Source organism: Rhincodon typus, chromosome 12 (assembly GCF_021869965.1).
Source record: "Rhincodon typus isolate 14 chromosome 12, sRhiTyp1.1, whole genome shotgun sequence".
In the NCBI taxonomy this organism is placed as follows: Eukaryota; Metazoa; Chordata; class Chondrichthyes; order Orectolobiformes; family Rhincodontidae; genus Rhincodon; species Rhincodon typus.
In genome coordinates, this window is record NC_063343.1 from 48,394,406 (window position 1) to 48,412,063 (window position 17,658).

Below are 17,658 nucleotides of genomic sequence, written 5' to 3' on the forward strand. Positions count from 1 at the left end.
CTATGTCTATGTCTTATGACAGCAGAGACTGAGTGCAGAAAGGCAGAGTGCTCAATCAGGAGTTTGATAAATGAGGAAGTTTTAAGGGTTGCTCACTTTCTAAAACCCAGTCAAGTTTGCTGTTGGTACTTAACTGTAGCAGTAAATTATAGTTACTTTCCGTATATAGGTGATGAAGAAGTTCCTGGTTTACAGACAGCTGTAGGGCATTCATCCAGGCAGACAGGTTGAATTAGTTCCCTTATAAGCAGAAACGTAGTCAGTTCACTGGAATCTCTGATGCATAAAGTGAGTCACAGAAAGGTGGCAACTGGAGGCTGAAAGTAGCAAAGCCATGTGATAAAATCTGTGAATTGATGAGTGAAGAAAGAATGCAGTGAGGGAGAAAGTGTAATCTGCCCCTTTACTAAAAGGGGGTGGTCTGAGAGAGAGAGAGCTAATTTGAGCAAGAGCTGAAGCCGGGAGTCATTAAATGGGTCTACACGTAGATGACTGGTAATTTTTAAGTTTTCCCTCCATAATTTATGGTGGTAATTTAAAGCCCTAGATTGTCCATTCCAGGTCATGCTCAATAAAGTATAATAACAAAAATCTATACCACTTAATTCTTTCTCTTTAGATGTCCTTGTAATATATTCCTTATCACAACAAGACATTGTGGCACACATAATCCAAGCATTTCTGTCATCCTGCCAAATTCCATATTATCTCTCCTACACATTTCTAAGCCCATTCCTTGATTTGAGCAAACTATTTCTGGTCTATTAATATGTACCATTGTGGAATATTTTACCATTAGTATTAATTGTCCAAATCCTTTCTGTGATATTGGTACGCTTTAGTATTCTTTATTGAAATTGAAAATCTTTTAATTCAAGGTTTGTCCCTGAATCTCCACACTGGCTGCTAGTGAAAGGAAGGACAAAGGAGGTTGAAGCAATATTCCGTCACATTGCAAAGAAAAATGGTGTCACTCCACCAGAGGTGTTCTTCAATGATCTTGAGGTACAAACACACAATATTATGCTTGTTTCCTGTGTGATTGTTCGACTGTTTAACAGAGACCTGTTCTTTGATCACCAATATCATTAAAAATAAACCTAGTTTTCATAACTTTCAAGCTATATTTAACCAGTATAACTGTCTTGAAGGGGAATAAAAACACAAGAAACTTTACGAAGATTAAATCTGTGGAAAACATAGTGTAGACGCAGAATCCAGGCTCCATCTGGATACACTCCAATATACATTGCTCTGAACTGATGGAGTAATGCACAGCGACTCCATCCTGTGAAGACTGTAACTTTAAGATTTAAGTTTGAATTTGAAGAAAATCATTTCGCTTTCCTGCAGCAGTTGCTGTGAGCTGTGACTTTTGAATTGATGAATGAGGGACATTTTCAGAGTGAATCGGTCTCTCTGTACTTCTTACAAACCAGTGGAAACTTCTAGAGAAAGATAACTAAACATCATGGGCCTGGCTAGCTGAAGAGGATCATGTTAACTTCAGAATTGGGAAGCAAAGGCCACTGAGCTGACTTTGCAGTTTTTTCTACCCTTACCGATAGTCTGTTTTCATTATTTGCTTGTCTGTATTGGTATATAAGGGGAGTTTATAAGGGGATTAGAGATTTAGTCATGTTATATGCCAATGGTTTGTATCTGATTTGACATAGAAACAGATCCTTTAGCCCACCATGTCAATGCCGATCAAAAAAAACTAAACTATATTAATCCCACTTACATGTACTTGGTCCACAGCCTATTATGCCTTGGCATTTTAAGTGATCATTCAATGCTGCTTAAATGTGTGAGAATACTTACCTCCATCACATCTGGGTGAAAAATGTTTCCTCAGATCTCCTCTAAACCACCTACTCCCTGCCTCAAACTTTGCCCTCTGCTATTAGACGTGTCTACAATGGGGGAAAGATTCTCACAATCTACCCTGCCTATACCTGTCATAATTTAGGATACCTTAGTCAGATCCCCCCCTCAGCCTCCTCTGCTCCAGGTAAGACAAACCGAACCTATCCAGTCTCTCCTCATAACTGAGGCTTTCCATCACAGGCAACGTCCTGGTGAATCTCCTCTTCACCTTCTCCAGTGCAATCGTGTCCTTTCTATACTGTGACAACTAGAACTGCACACAGTATTCCATATGTAGTGTAATCAATGCTTTGTAAATTTGTAACAAGATATCCTTTTTCCGAGACTCTACACTCTAGCTAATGAAGACAAGCATAGTGTGCCTTCTTCACCACCCTGTCTGCCTGTGCTGATATCTTCAGGCATCTATGGACTTGTACATTAAGGTCCCTTTGTTCCTCAGTACTCCCCATTCCGTGTGTATATCCTTCTATTATTACAGCTCCCAAAATGCATGACCTCGCACTTATCAGGATTAAATTCCATCTGATATTGTTTTGCCCAATTTACCAGCTCTTCAATATCAGACTCTAGCCTGACACCATTCTCCTCACTATTCACAACATCACCAATTTTGTATCATCTGCAAATTTACAAATTAAACCTTCTATATCCATATCCAGGTCATTAATGTGGATAACAAATAGCAAGAGTCCCAGCACCGATCCCTGTAGTATACCGCTGGCCACAGGCTTCCAATTACAAAGCCTCCACCATCACCCTTTGCCTCCTATTTGCAAGCCAATTTTGGATCCGGTTTACCAACATGATTTGGATTCCAAAGGCTCCTACCTTTTGGACCAGCTTTCCATGTGGGACCTTATCAAAGACCTATTGGTGGACATGTAAACCACATCAACTGCACTACTCTCATCCATGTTGTCTCGGATTCTCCAGCATCTGCAGTTCCTACTATCTCTGAATTTATTTCATCATCTTTTCAAAAGCTCAATTATATTTGTCAGGCAGAATCTTGCTCCAAGAAATCCATGCTGACCATCTCTGATTAATCTTGTCTTTGCAAGTGTTGATTAATCCTGTTGCTCAGAAGCTTTTCGAATGATTTCCCTATCACTAACATCAGACTAACTGGTCTCTAATTACTTGGCCTATCCCTATTGCCCTTTTTGAGCAAAGGAACCACATTAGTTATCCTCCAATCACCTGGCACTTCATCTGTGGCCAGTGAAGTATTAAATATCTCTGCCAGAGCTCCAGCAATGTCCTCCCTTGCCTCCAATAACAGCTTGTCCTCATCAGGTTCTGGGAATTTATACGCTGTTATGCTTGCTAAAACATCTAATGCCTCTTTATTAATCCTAAAATGCTCTGGAAACTCACCATCTCAACTGAACTAAGTGCTTTCTGATTGTGTCAGCCTTTCTTTGCAGGCTAGGTTGAATATCCACGGGAAATGCAGTGTCCCAGGGATAAGGTGAGGGTGGTGGGTCTGGGTGGAATGCTTTACGGAGGGTTGGTGTGGACTCGATGAGCTGGATGGACTACTTTCACACCGGAGGGATTCTGTGAGTCTTCTACATTCTCCAACTTTACTGTAATGATTGTTTCCCTTATCAATACCTTAATGTCCCAACTATCTAACATCCCCTCCCCCTGGCCCTTATCACATCTGAAACTTCTATACCCTGGAATGTTGAGCTGCCAGTCCTGTCCTTAAATCCAGGCTTAAGGAAGGCGTGGAGAAGTGGAACTAGTTCATTAAAAGTTGTGTCACAGGTTAACAAGGCCATAAAAAAGCAAACCCCACACTAGTTTTGGATTCTAGAGGAATAAAATTTAAGAAATAGATGATTATACTCAAGGTCTAATGAGTTTCTTAAACATATCACACTTAAAGCATTGTGTGCAATTCTAGTTGCTATACTATTTAAAAAAAAGACCGAGGCACTGAACAAAGTGCAAAGATGATTTATAAAGATGACACCAGAAAAGTGAGGGTATGCATATCAGGAAAGGATTTACAGACTGGGTCTCTTTTCCCATCAGCAGAGAAGGCTTAGTGGTAGCCTTGTTAAAGTCTTTAAAATTATGAGAGGTTTTGATAAAATTGATACCGAAAGAATGGTTCTACTTTTGGTAACAGCATAGCTAGAGGTCATCACAATAAGATAGTCACCAAGAAATTCGATAGAGAATTCACTATAAGCTTCTCTAGCGAAAGAGTGGTGAGAATGTAGGACTTGCTACTATAGTGAATACTTCAATCAAATAGCACATATTCACGTACATTTAAGGGAATCCTAGGCAAGGTCTTGAGGGAGAAGGAAATAGAGAGTTATAATGACCAAATCAGAATAGGAAAGATGGGAAGAGGCCATAAACATTGGTAAGTTCTAGCTAGGCTAAAGGTCCATTTGTGTGCCATATATTCTATACAATTCTTGTAATGCTATTTGATGCTATGAGTTGCTCTTGTTAAGAAACAAGGTGCAGAACAGCCTTTATCTGTACTGTAACCATTCTATGGTTCTGTATCTTATTTGAAAGACAAGCAATTGGTAATAATACATATTTTCAAATAATTAATAATACGACTTAATCCTCTTGGCTTTCCTTCCAGCCCGAAGATTTGAAAGCTAAAAGTAAACAATCATCTACGATTATTGACTTGGTTAAAACCCGTAATATCCGAGCCATCACGATTGTAAACATTCTATTGTGGTGAGTATTCATAGACTCATAATAGAATACAGCAGGGAATGAGGCTATTCAGCCAATCAAGTCTGTACTAGTTTGTTAGAAGAACAAACTAGTTAATCCCACTCCTCCATTCTTTTCTTATATCCTTGCTTTTTTTTTTGAAATTTTGAAATATATTGTTGAATCTGTATCCAACCCACAATCAGGCAGTACATTCCAATTCCTGATTACATTTGTGTTTAATTTAAATGTGGGACGTGTCTGGGCCAGCATTTGTTGATTATCCCCAGTTGGCCTTGAGAAAGTGGAGGTGAGCTGCCTCCTTGAACTGCTGTAGTCCATTTGGTATAGGTAAATCCACAATGTCCTTAGGGAGGGAATCCTAGGAACTTGACCCAGCCACAATGAGGGAACAGCTGTAGATTTTTAAGTCAAGTTGATGAATGGCTTGGATGGAAATTTCCAGGTGGTGGTATTCCCATATATAAGCTGCACTTGTCCTTCCACTTGGAAGTTGTTGTAGTTTTGGAAGGTACTGTCTGAGAAGCCTTGGTGAATTTGCCATTTTGTAGATGGCACTCTCTGCTGCCACTGAGCATCAGTGGTTTATGGAGTGATGATTGTGGATATGGTGCCAATCAAGTGGACTGTTTTTCCCTGGATGGTACCAAGCTTCTTGAGTGTTGTTGAAGGTGCACCCATTCAGGTAAGTGGGAAGTATTCCATCGCACTCCTGACTAGTGCTTTGTAGGTGTTTCAAAGGCTTTGGAGAGTCAGGAGGTGAGTTATTCACTGCAAGATTCCTAGTTCTGAACAGCTTTTGTAGCTGCAGTGTTATTATGGCTACTCCAGTTCAGTTTCTGACTGATGGTAACCTCGAGGATGTTAATAATAAGAGATTCAGTTATGTTTACACCATTCAATATCAAGATGATGATGGTGGTTAGGTTCTCTTTTCCTGGAGATAGTTATTGCCTGGCACATGTGTGGCACAAACGTAACTTGCCACTTGTCAGCCCAAACCTGGGTATTGCACAGGTCTTGCTGTATTTGAGCATGGACTGTTCAGTATCTGAGGAATTGTGAATGGCAAACGTCCCCACTTCTGATGTTATGATGTTGGAAGGTCATTGATAAAGCAGCTGAAGTTGGCTGGGATGAGGACACTACCTTGAGGAACTCCTGCAGTGATGTCCTAGAACTGAGATGACTGACCTCCAACCAACACAACAATCTTCCTTTGTGCCAGGTATGACTCCAACTTAAAGCAGATTTTAAAACTAGAAATTGTCGGAAAACCTCAGTAAATCTGGCAGCATCTGAGGAGAGAAAGTAGAGGTAACATTTCAAGTCTAAGTTCCGAAGAAGGGTCGCAGGACCCGAAACATTAACACTGCTTTCTCTCAACAGATGCTGCCAGACCTGCTGACCTTTTCCAGCAATTTCTATTTTTGTTTCTGATTCCCAGCATCTGCAGTCTTTGGTTTTTTGTTATTTTTTTAAAGCAGGTTGTCCTCATCTTGCAAATGACTCTTTTGCCAATGACTTTTCATCACCCCAATGAAAACAGAAATTGCAGGAGGAACTCAACAAGTCTGGCAGCATGTGTGGGAAGAAAGTAGAATTGATGTTTCAAGTTTGGTGACTCTTTATCAGAGCTGTTAGTAGCTAGAAAAATGCTGGTAGTTATGCTGAAAAAAATGCAAGGGTGGAGGCAGATAATGAGAGAGATAATGCAGATGGGTGGAGTTGGACCCCCAAGAGAGAAAGACACATATAAAAGGGGCAAGTAAACAAGGAGGTAATGGACAGCAGGTCAGCACAGAAGAAAAGCTGAATAGGAGAAAATAAGAGCTGACAGTGAGGAATAGGTTAGAGTCTGTAGTGTGAGGCAAAACCCAAACTCACCTCCTGACTTCCCAAAGCCTTTGCACCTTTACAAAGCACAAGTCGGAAGTGTGGTAGAATACTTTCCACTTGCCTGGATGAGTGCACCTCCAACAAAACCCAAAAGTTGACTTTCCTGCTCCTCTGATGCTGTCTGACCTGCTGCGCTTTTCCAGCCTCACAGCTATAGACTCTGACTTCCAGCATTTGCAGTCCTTATTGTCTCTAAGTCACTGAAAAATGGGTTAGCTGTGCTGAATGCAACTCACATAATGTGATTATGAGCCAAGGAGTTGGTGGGAATGGGTGACTGTGCTAAAAGCAACATGTCATAACATTGGAATGGGTAAGAAACATAGAAGGATGGAATCAGTCTCTAAAATAATTAAACTTGATGTTGAGTTCTAGAGGCTACATAGTCCCCAGTGGAAAATGAGATGTCGTTTTTTGAACTTGCACTGAGGCTTGCTGGAACAGTGCCCCAGGCCTGCGCCAGAAATGCTGGCATGGGAACACGATGGTGTTGAAGTGGCACACACCTGGAAGCTTGGGGTAATTCTTGCAGACAGAGCATTGGTGTTCTGCAAAGTAGTTGCCCAGTCTGTGTGTTGGTCTCCCCAGTGTAGAAGAGACGACATTATGAATAGTAAATACCATAGGTTAAATTGAATGAAGGACAGGTAAATTGCTGCTTCTTCTGGAATGTATGCCTGGGGCCTTGGTTAGTGGACTGGAACAAGGAATGTTCCATGTACCCCAGAAAGAGATAGGCATGGATGTAAGTTGGAAGATGTTGGACAAGGCAAGAAAAAATAGGGTCAAGGTGGGAAGAAATAAGTTCTGTAGGGCATGAATACACAGAAACAATGGGTCTGCCTGGGCAGTCCTGTTAGCGGATTTGAGGGAGAAGGTAGAAGTGGCCCGTACGGGGTTGGGAAACAGTGAGCTGGGAGGCTGTCAGGAGGAGATTCCCAGATGAGATGAGGTTAGTGCCTGTCGTGGACACAATGGCTGGATGCTCAATGGTGGGGACCTGGTCCAGGGGCAGATAGGAGGAAGTGGCTGAGAGCTAGCACACAGTCTCTGCAATGTAGTGGTCAGTATGCCAGGCAACAACAGCATCACTCTTGTTGGCAAAGACAGGGTAGGATTTGACAGCATGGCGTGCAGTCAGTTCAGAGGGAGATAAGTTTGAATGGGTAAGGGGAGTCAAAGAAATTGAGGCATCAATGTCATGTTGATGTTCTTGATGAACAGGCCAAGTGCAGGTAAAAAGTCAGAGGGAGGGGTCCAGGTGGAGAGAGAGTGTTGGAGGAGGGTGAAGGAGTCTATGAGATGGGGAGAGGATTCCTGTCCAAAGAAATGGGCACGGAGGTGGAGATGACAGAAGAAGAGGTCTTTCTCTCTCTGTGCTCCGTATCCACCTATCTGCACATTTCTCCTCTTCCCAACCTCTCCTCCACTTCAGCTTCAGCATAAATACCATTGCTTCATGGCTATTAACACTTCTGATGAAAAAGCGCCGGACCCGAAATGTTAACTCTGCTTTCTTCCCACAGATTCTGCCGGACCTACTGAGTTTCTCCAGCAATTTCTGTTTTGGTTTCAAATCTCCAACACTTGCCCTTATTTTATTTGCAATCACCCTTACACTCAGACTAAACAATTTCTCTTCATTTATTATGTTTCAACTCTGCAATCCTAATTTCTATCCAAGCTCCTTTCTGTCTCCTCAGCCCTAAGAAAATAAATGTCAGTTTCTCCAAGTAACTCTGCTGTCTCTTCCCTTGAACCATTCTAGAAAATATTTTCTGTACTCTCCCCAAATCTATTCCCATTCTTCTAAAAGTGTGGTTCCAAGAGTTGACATAACACTCCAGCTTGGACCAGACAGTATGTTTTCTGTAACTTTGGTGTAACATCCTGACTTTATACGCTATGGGCTAGATAACTCCGTTTGCTTCCACTTGTAGACTGAGTAAGTCACAGTTTGCGATCAGTTTGGAGTCTAGATCAACTCCTTTTGAAGGGTATACAGACTTACACAGCACTTCACAAACCTGTTAACCGGCTGATTACTGGGATTGCTGAGGCAACATATGATGTATATAAACTTGCTGCCGTCTCAGGTTGACATAATTTGTGATACTTTCTGTTACCCTTCAGTAAACTAGCGCAGACTACTGTCATCCATGCCCATGTGCCAGACTCCAAAGCTAAAGCCGAGAGCCAGGGCTGATAGAGGTTTCCCATCAAATCACCTCCAGTCACCCAAAGCAATGTCAACAGGTTTAATCCATGTGGCAGCCACTCATATAGCATTGAGTAGGAGCACAAAGCCAGGTGGGGTGGCATGGTGGCTCAGTGGTTAGCACTGCTGCCTCACAGCACCAGCGACCTGGGTTTGATTCCACCCTTGGATGACTGTGTGGAGTTTGCACATTCTTCCCACGTCTGTGTGGGTTTCCTCCAGGTGCTTCAGTTTCCTCCCACAGTCCAAAGATGTGCACACTAGGTGGATTGGCCATGCTAACTTGCCCATAGTGTTTAGGGATGTGTAGATTAGGTGGGTTTATAGGGGTTGGGTCTGGGTGGAATGCTCTGAGGTTGGGCTGAAGGGCCTGTTTCCACACTGTAGGGATTCTATGATAAAGGCAGTCACAATAGAAACACTAAGGGGATGCTCAAGGGTGGATAGTTCATTTTTGTTCCTCTCCTTGACTGTGTTTTTGGGTATTGTTATGGGAAGGTATTCCATTTGTGTTTTTATTCCAGGAATTTGACTAAGTGGAAGTTGTGCCAGGCTGTAGAAGGTTAATAGGAAGATGGTTTAATGCAGATGTTTATGGATTGACGTTTTGAAGGAAGCATAGCAGGATTCAAAATGCATGGGGACAGCTGGGAAATTCACCCTCAAAATACACTAAAATGTCTGGGAGAATTCAATTCCCAGGCAATGAGAGAGAATAGCAGCCTCCCACCACCCCCCACACCCCTTCCCCCACATTTACTCCATATGGTTGGAGAATCAGAAGCTGTGAGTTGCTGATCTTTCAATCGCAGTTTCTGTCTCTGACGTGCTCCGTTCTCCGGCTGCTCCAATTATAGGCTTCTTTGAGCCTATACCTGCTGCTGTACAAGAAGCAGAATCTATGATTGGAAGAGCAGGAAGGATGGGAGAGCATTAACCTGTGATTGAAGGGACTGAAGAAATTTTGACTGGAGACTTTGAGGTGGACCATCATTAATCACTTCTCAACAGTCTCGTGATGTGAGACTCTTCCCAAAAAGCTACCTTGTGCCAAGTAGTTAGAATTTTCATTCCGGAAGCAAAGTACAGGAGACTATTTTACAATAATTTTTGTGTTTAATTCATTCGAGAAATGTAGGTGTCACTGATTAGGCCAGCATGTATTTCCCTGGAGAAGGTTAGTGATAAGCTACCTTCTTGACCCATTGTAAAGCTTCGGGTGCAAAGCCAAACGCAGCGTTGTTAGAGAGCTCCAGAGCTTTGACTCAATGACAGTGAAGGAACTGCGATATAATTCTAGGTCAGAATGGGGCTTTGCTTGGAGGCAAACTTATAGGTGGCGGTGTTTGGATGTCACAGTGGTATTGTCACTTGACCAATAATCCAAAGGGCCAGAAAATGTTCTGGGGCCCTGGGTTCAAATGGTGGATGAAATGTCCCTCTATCTGCCTTTGTGTCATCCTCAAACTTAGCAACAATGCCCTCAGTTCCTTTGTCCAGATCATTAACATATAATGTGAACTGTTATGGGCCTAAGATTGACCCCGGTCGAACTCCACTTGTCACTGACTGCCATCCACCCTGAAAAAGACTGTTTTATCCCTACTCTCTGCCTTCCGCCAGTCAGCCAATCCTCTATTCATGTCAGTACCTTATCCCTAACATCAAGGGCTGTTATCTTACTTTGCAGCCTCCTGTGCCGCACCTTGTCAAAGGCCTTCTGAAAATCCACGTTTACTGGCCGTCCTTTGTCTAATTTGGTTATTACTTCCTCAAAGAGTTCTAACAGATTCATCAGGCATGACTTCCCCTTGATGAAGCTGTGCTGACTCAACCCTAGTTTACCATGCACTTCCAAGTTCTCTGCAATCTCATCCTTAATCATGGACTCCAAAATCTTACCAAGCACCGAGGTCAAGCAAACCAGCCGGTAATTTCCTGCCTTTTGCCTCCCTCCCTTCTTAAGCAGGAGCATTACATTAGTCATTTTCCAGTCCTCTGGAACCCTCTGAGTCCAGTATTTCCTGAAATATCACTACAATCTCTTCAGTTTTCTCACTCAGAACCCTAAGGTGTAGTTCATCTGGTCCGGGTGATTTACTCATCTTCAGATCTTTCAGCTTCCCAAGCACCTTTTCTTTAGTGATGGCCACTACACTCACCTCTGGCCCCAACTCTCTTGAAGCTCTGCTGCATTGCTGGTATCTACCACTGTGAAAACTGATGCAAAATACCTGTTCAGTTCCTCCACGATTTGTTTGCTCCCCATCACTATTTCTCCAGCCTCATTTCCCAGCAGTCATAGAGTCATAGAGGTATACAGCACGGAAACAGACCCTTTGGTTCATCCTTGCCGACCAGCTATCCTAGATAAACCTAGTCCTTTTTGCCAACTTTTGGCCCATATCCCTCTAAACCCTTCCTGTTCATATACCCATCCAAATCTAAATCGTGTAATTGTACCAGCCTCCACCACTTCCTCTGGCAGCTCATTCCATACATGCACCACCCTCTGCATGAAAAAGTTGCCCCTTAGGTCTCTTTTAAATCTTTCCACGATTACCTTAAATCTATGCCCTCTAGTTTTGGACTCCTCCAGCCCAGGGAAAAGACCTTGTCTATTTATCCTATCCATGCCCCTTGTGATTTTATAAACCTCCATAAGGTCACCCCTCAGCCTTCAACGTTCCAGGGAAAATATCCTCAGTCTATTCAGTCTCTCCCTGTGGCTTAAACCCTCCAATCCTGGCAATATGACTCTCTCTCACCTTTTAGATATCTAAAAAAAACTTTTGCAGTTTTCTTTTATATTACTAGCTAGCTTACTCTCATATTTCATCTTCTCTCCCCGTATTGCATTTTTAGTTATCCTCTGTTGGTTTACAAAGGCTTCCTAAACCTTTGACTTCCGACTAATCTTCACCACATTTTATACTTTCTTTTGTTTTTATGCTGTCCCTAACATCCCTTGTCAGCCATGGTTACCTCATCCTCCCCTTAGTATGTTTTCCTTCCTTGGGACAAAACAGGGATCCCAGGGAATGGAAATTAAACAGATCTAGCATCTCAAAACTAGGCATCCATGACATACTGTGGATCGTCAGCAGCAGCAGAATCATCCTCCAACACAATCTCGAATGTCAAGGTCCAACATATTCCCCGTTCTGCCATTAAAATCAAGCCAGGAAATCCACCCTGGTTGAATGAAGAATGCAGGTGGACATGTTGGAAGCAGCAAAAGACAAACCGAAAATTGCTGTGTCGACTTGGTGAAACTACAAATACAGGACTACGTACATGCCATAAGCAAAAACAGAAAGTGAAAGACAGAGCTAAATGATTCCACAGCCTGTATATCAGACCAAAGCTCTGCAGTCCTGCCACATCCAGTCATGAATGATGGTGGACAATAAACAACTCACTGAAGGAGGAGTCTCCAAAAATGTCCCATTGTGAATGATGGGGATCACAGCATATCAATGCAAATGATAAAGCTGAAGCATTCCCTAAATCTTCAGCCAGAGGTGCCCAGTGAATGACGCACCTTGACCTCCTCTGGAGGTTCTCAGCATCACAGATGCCAGTATGAGCCAATTCAATTCTCTTCATGTGATATGAAGAACTAGACGGAGGTATCATATACTGCAATGTTCCTGCAATATCATTGAAGACCTGTGCTCCAGAACTTGCTGCACCACAGGCCAAAGTGTTCCAATACAACCACATACTGGCATCTACCCACAATATGGTGGTGGCAAACTGCATTCTTGAACCACTGAAGCTTATTTGCAGTAAGTAAACCTAAAATGCTGGTAGGGACCCTTGCTGGGCATTCAGTTGGGGTTTTTATGCAAGTCCAGTCTAGTGGTTGGATCCCAATCTTTTGGGTTGGGTTTTATATAATCCAGGGGTTTCTAGGATCTGTCCAGAGTGTCTTCAAAGCTACAGGCCATGCAGGTTGGAAATAACTATCAATAAAGAAAAAGTACTAGTGAAACTAATCGTGTTAAAAGCCTGAACATGATAGAACGAATCCTCAGACGTTAAAGGAAGTAGCTACAGAGGTAATGAATGAAATGGTAGTATCTTTCAAGAACTCTTAGATTTTGGAATAATTCCAGAAGATTAGAAATCTACCAGTGTAATACCCTTATTCAAAATTGGATGTAAAGGAATAAAAGTTCACTATAAACCAGTTAACTTAGGTGTTATTAACGAAAGTTTAGAGTCTGTTAGCACAGATGTAATAGTGGAGCATTTAGAGATATATAATGTAATCAGGCAGAGTCAGCATGGCTTCATGAAGAGGAAGTCATACCTGAAAAAATTGTTAGAATTCTTTTGAGGGGTAACAAGCAGGAAAGATAAAAGAGAAGCAGCAGGTGTAATTTGTTTGAATTTCCAAAAGACGTTTTAATAGGTACCACATTATAGTTTCTTTAAAAAGATACACACCCATGGTATTAGAGGTAGTACATTAGCATGAACTGAGAATTGCCTGACTAAAAGAAGACGGTGAGTTGGGATAAGGAAGGCATTTTCAGCATGACAATCAGTAACTCATGGAGTGCCACAGCGATTAGTGTTGGGACAACAATTAATTACAATATTTGTTAATGACAACGGCGGTGAATGGACTATAGCCAATTTTGCCAAAGACACAAAAATAGTTATGAAGGCAAGTGGTAAGGATGATGCAGAGTTTACAAACGAACACTGACAACAGTTCAGTGATCAGGTCAAATCTTGTCAGATGAAATATAACGTGAGAAAATGTGAAATTGTGCACTTTGGCAGGAAGGATAGAGGAGCTGGATATTATTTAAGAGGAGAAAGAGGGCAGAAAGTTGCAGCACTGAGGGATTTGTGAGTCTTTGTGCACAATTTAAAAAAAATGTTAGCCTACAAGCAACAGGTAGTAGGAAAGGCAAATAGAATGTTGGCCTTTATTTCACATGCAGTGGCATATAACATAGGGAGTTCTTGATAAAACTACACAGAGTATAATGAGACCACGCTTAGATTACCACAAACAGGTTTGGTCCCTGTATCTAAGGAAAGACATATTGGTACTGCAGGCAGTCCAGAAATGGTTTACCAGGTTGATCCCAGGGAAAGAGGGATTTTCTTATGCAGCAACATTGAGTAGGCTGGGCCTGAGCTTGATGGAGTTTAAAAGAATGAGAGGCAACCTTATTCAGACATAATTAAGTCTTGAGCAGCTTGACAGGTTAAATGTGGAGCAGTTATTTTCATTATGGAAGAGAGCATATTCTCCGAGCCAGGGATCACCCAGTTAAACTGATGTTTCTCTCAGTAGATGTTGCCTGATCTGTTGAGTGTTTCCAGCAGTTGTGTTCTTATTTCTGTTAGAAATGCGATTGGTTCTGAACAGAGGCAGAGGGCAAATTTAGAAAGCTAGTTGCTTGCAGAGAATTTGATTGATTAATCCTGTCATGAGTACAGAATATGAAGAGCAGATCTCCTGTCTGCTCCCTTGGTAGGAACTGTTAGGCGGAACACCAAGCACAAATGAGAGAAAGGAAGTGGTAGTAAAACAAAAATGGAAAAAAATGATGTTGGAGAGGGAGACTTTAATAAATATTCTACAAGCGGAATTTATTGTTTTGTTGCAGGATGATTGTAACAAGTGTATATAATGGCCTGTCTTTGAACACGTCCAATCTCCATGGAGATGATTATTTGAACTGCTTCTTCGCTGGTGCCATTGAAGTTCCGGCCTGTATAACATCTTGGATTTTCATCCAGAGGTTTCCCCGATGGTCTAGCCTTACAGGCGTACTTTTTCTTGGTGGAGTTGTCTTTTTCTTCATCCAGCTCATACCTTCAAGTAAACTTTCCCAGAACAGCTAAAATGATCAGAACTTGTCTTTTTTTGTTAAATGACATAAATGTACATTTCTTTATAAATTCAAATATACATGCAATGTTGACCTTAATAGCTTATAGCATTGTAACACATTTTCCCACAAACTGTGATGATCCATCACAATGTTGCTGATCTTAGTTGTATTGTAAGGATGAGGTGCTGAGTAGAAAACAGTGAGGAAGGGAAAATTAATGGGAAACTGACCTCAATATCTTCCTTAAATCCTCAACATTGACACCTAAATGAAGAAAATAGGGGTAAGCCATTTGGCCCATTGAGCCTGCTCCACCATTCAGCATGATGACGGCTGATTTTTGATCACAACACCATACTCCTAGACCCTCTTTATTCCTCTTTGGCCTCTAGAAATCTAACTATTTCTTTCTAAGCATGGTCTGTAGTTTCCAGTGGTAGAGAATTTCAGATGTGAACCACTCTCTGAGTGAAGAAATTTCTCCTCATCTCAGACTGAAGTAGCTGTGCCCATATGTCCTGAAACTGGGACCCCTTGCTCTGGACCCCTGGCCAGGGGAAACATCACACCTGTATCCGATTTGTCCAGCCCTGTTAGCATTGGATATATTTCAATTAGATCCCCTCACATTCTTCTAAACTCGAGTGAACTCAGTACAAAAAGGTGAATGGCAGAAGTGGAAGAACAGTTGAATTGTCCAACCAGCTTTTCATTGTTAGCTATACCAAACCATACAAGCCCTTATAGCTTATCAAAGAAGCAATGTGGTACTGCTGATATTTATTTTAATTTTATTGCAATCAAATTTACATTGGAGTCAGCACTCTCTTCAAATATAGCATACATTATGCTGTGCATTAAATCTGTCCAGTGTGTACTCACTGGTGTGCATCCACCAATGTCACCATCTAACTTGTGTCATTGACACCACCGTCCTCACAGCAGTAACTGGACGTGATATCTATCATCTTTGAATTACCATATTTTCATGCAATAAGCTCCAAACCTCCACCATACTCTAACTGAATATAAAACTCTCCCCTAAATTTTCGACCAATTACTTTTGAATAAAGCTTCTCGTTATTGACCTCTCAGTTAACAGAAATAAACTGTTGCTTTCATTCTATCTAGTGGTCTCAATTTTAGGTATCTTAATTAAGTTTCCCCTCAATTTCTTGAATTCCAAAGTGGAAATAAAAAATGACCAAGCCTAGCCAAACTTTCCTCATAACTAAAATTCTCCATTCAAGACAAGATCTTCAACTCCTTCCTGGAATGCAGTGAACAGAACTGTATGCAGTATTCTCATTACTATGTTTACTATCTAACTAGTGTTTTTATACAATTCTGGCATAAAGTCCCTCCTGTTGTATGCTATGTCTTTACTAGTGAGGGAATATAGCCTGAATGTCTGCTTAAGTACCTTACCTATCTGTTCTGTTACTTTCAAGTATCATTGAAGATCCATTGGAGAGCAAGTCCTCTTGTTCCTCTACACATTTAAGTATCCATTATATATTTTACATTCTCTTTCCTGTTTGTCTTCTCCAAATACATTGCCTCGGACTTTGCTGGACTGAATACCATTTGCCACTTTTCTGACCCCTTGACCAATACCTGATATCTTCTTGCAGTCTACAACTTCTATCCATATTAGCAACCATGTAGCCAATTTTCATTGCGTTTGCAAGCTTCTGAATCATGTTCCCCACATTATACTCTAATTTCCCTGCTCTATGCCACAAATGGCAGGGCATCCAGTATTGAGCCCAGAGGTCACCACCATCAAAGAACTAACTTTTACTGCTTGCTTCTTGCCATTAGACAATTTTGATTAGTTTGCAATTTTCCCCTGGAACTCACAAGCTTATAATCTTCAATCTTATAGTCTGCAATGTGGAATCTTGTCAAAAACTTTAGGAAAATACATATAGCCTACAACAAAAATGCTTCCCTCATCAACTCTCCTTTTTTCCACCTCAAACTAGCCAATCAAATTTGTCCAAACAGCTTTTCCTTAACAAATCCATTCTTAGCTAGTCTATGACTTTTTAAAATGAAAACTTATAATACCTCAGAATATTTTCTGGTAATTTGCTCAACACTGAGTTTAGATGATTGGTTTCAATTACTTGGGCTGTATCTTTCTCATTTTTAACCCAATAATACAATGTTAGCTGTTTGCCAGACCCCCAGCTTCATGGATTGGTAAATGGTGGTCAGATGCTCTGCAGCATGTTCCCTTGTTTCACTTTGCAGCCTGGAGCACAGTTCATGAAATCCAAACAATTCAAAATCTTCACCATTACTATGTTTGAAGTACCTTTGATATAGCCTATTCTTTCTCTTTAAGCTACTGGACTCTAGAAGACATACTGCCTGGGCACTGCAATATTTGGAAGTATATTCTCATGCATACATCTGTTCAGATAGCCTAAAACATTCATTAGCTATCTCAACAACCCACCAAGGCTCTTGCAAAAGCATATTTCAAGCTCACAACCTCTATCACTTAGAAGACTAAGGGCAGCAGATGCACAAGAACACCACCAATTAATTCCCATCCAAGCCGTATAACATCCTGACTGGAATGATTATCATCATTCTTTTACTGTTGCTGGGTAAAACTCTTGGAAAGCCCTTCCTAACAGTACTGTGGGTGACCCTACTACATTAAGTATTGCAGCAGTTCAAGAAAGCAGTTCACCACCACCTTCTCCAGGACGAGTAGGAATGGGCACTAAATTTTGGCCCAACCAGCAATCTCATGAACGAATAAGCAAAAACAATAACTTTTATTTGTATCACAGCTTCATCATAATATGTCCTAAGACATTTCTCAGGAGTATTATTAAACAAAGTATGACTCCAAGCCACATATTAAGACATAGGAGCAAAAGCTTGATCAGTAATAGTTTTCTAAAAGTCATCTTAAACGAAGAAAGGAAGGTAGATGAGATAGTAGGAACTGCAGATGCTGGAGAATCTGAGATAACAAGGTGTAGAGATGGATGAACACAGCAGGCCAAGCAGCATCAGAGGAGCAGGAAGGCTGACGTTTCGGGC

The 17,658-nt window shown here is 41.4% G+C and overlaps 1 pseudogene; it reads left to right on the forward strand.

Moving 5' to 3' along the window:
- The window catches only part of LOC109931768, a 60,453-nt pseudogene that overhangs the window by 26,815 nt on the left and 15,980 nt on the right, over positions 1-17,658 (forward strand).